This window comes from Felis catus, chromosome A1 (assembly GCF_018350175.1).
Source record: "Felis catus isolate Fca126 chromosome A1, F.catus_Fca126_mat1.0, whole genome shotgun sequence".
NCBI lineage: Eukaryota > Metazoa > Chordata > Mammalia > Carnivora > Felidae > Felis > Felis catus.
In genome coordinates, this window is record NC_058368.1 from 21394915 (window position 1) to 21396081 (window position 1167).

The following is a 1167-nucleotide window of genomic DNA, read 5'->3' on the forward strand; positions in this document are numbered from 1 at the left end:
AATCCCAAGTGACAGAAAGTCCTGCAAATGTCAAAGTGCTTCTTAGAGCACCCTGGGTTCCTGTGCCTCAAAGAATGTGCCACACATAATACACCAAGAGTTTTCTTTACAATTTTTTTCCAATTTTCTTAAATAAGAATCTAAGAATAAATGCATTCAGATGTATGAAGTCTAACTTTTTACTCTTGATTACGACAGAATACTGAAAGAAAGAAAGAAAGAAAGAAAGAAAGAGAGAGATAGAGAGAGAGAAAGAAAGAAAGAAAGAAAGAAAGAAAGAAAGAAAGAAAGAAAGAAAGAAAGAAGGGTTTTTGCAAAATTGAAGATGAAATCTTCCCTAGTTTAGCTTTGCGCAGTGGCAGTATCGTAGCCAATGAGGTTTATCCGAGGCGCGATTATTGCTAATTGAAAACTTTTCCCTAGTTTGTGGCCTCAGTAAGGTTAAATACTGATTAGATACACTTTGGCAAGATGCCACTTCTCTTATACCAATTTTCACAAAGACAAAGTAGAGTGTTTTACAAGTACTTGTTTCTTAAATACCACATTTCAGCCTCAGAACTTTTTTTCTTACAGCATACTTTTCCCCAAATATATGTGGTTAAGTTTGTATTTGTCAACTGTAGGTCAAATTCTATTCTTAAGGACCAAGGCAGGGTGCCTTAAAAGTTACATGCGTGTTCCTGCATACATTTGTAAACTGTGTGTATGAATGTGTATTCAGAATGTGTCTTTAATTTACCGTCCAGTTGTATGGACTAGTTGGTCTTTCACTGATTGAAAATGTATTGAGCTACTTATCAAAAACAAATTGCTGCCATCTGTAAAATAAATGACTAAAGATATTACTACCCTAATGAAATTCAGGAATCAAGATCGATGAGGAGATGGATAGTTTTCATATCCAAAATCTACATTTGTTTCTCCCTTCGAAACTGCATACTGAAAGAAGGTTTAGACACTAACTGCAAAGATGGGCCCTCACCTCCTGCAGTGAAGCCTAGGGTAAAGTTCTTGACAGGCTGAAGGCATTTGCATTGTAATGCAGAATCCAGGAATGCCAGATGTAGGATGGGCTCCTTTTGTGTGTCTTCCAGCCTGACTCTCTTGACTCCTACCACTGTAAATTTAAGTGGGTAGCAGTAGAACCTAGCATAGACTCACATT

General features: G+C 36.9%; 1 non-coding gene across 1 annotated transcript; it reads left to right on the plus strand.

Moving 5' to 3' along the window:
- Window positions 1-344: 344 nt before the first annotated feature.
- LOC111556704 lies at window positions 345-481 on the plus strand. Its single transcript, XR_002736415.2, has one exon. It is a non-coding gene; the product is annotated as a U4 spliceosomal RNA (small nuclear RNA).
- The last annotated feature ends 686 nt before the right edge of the window (window positions 482-1167 follow it).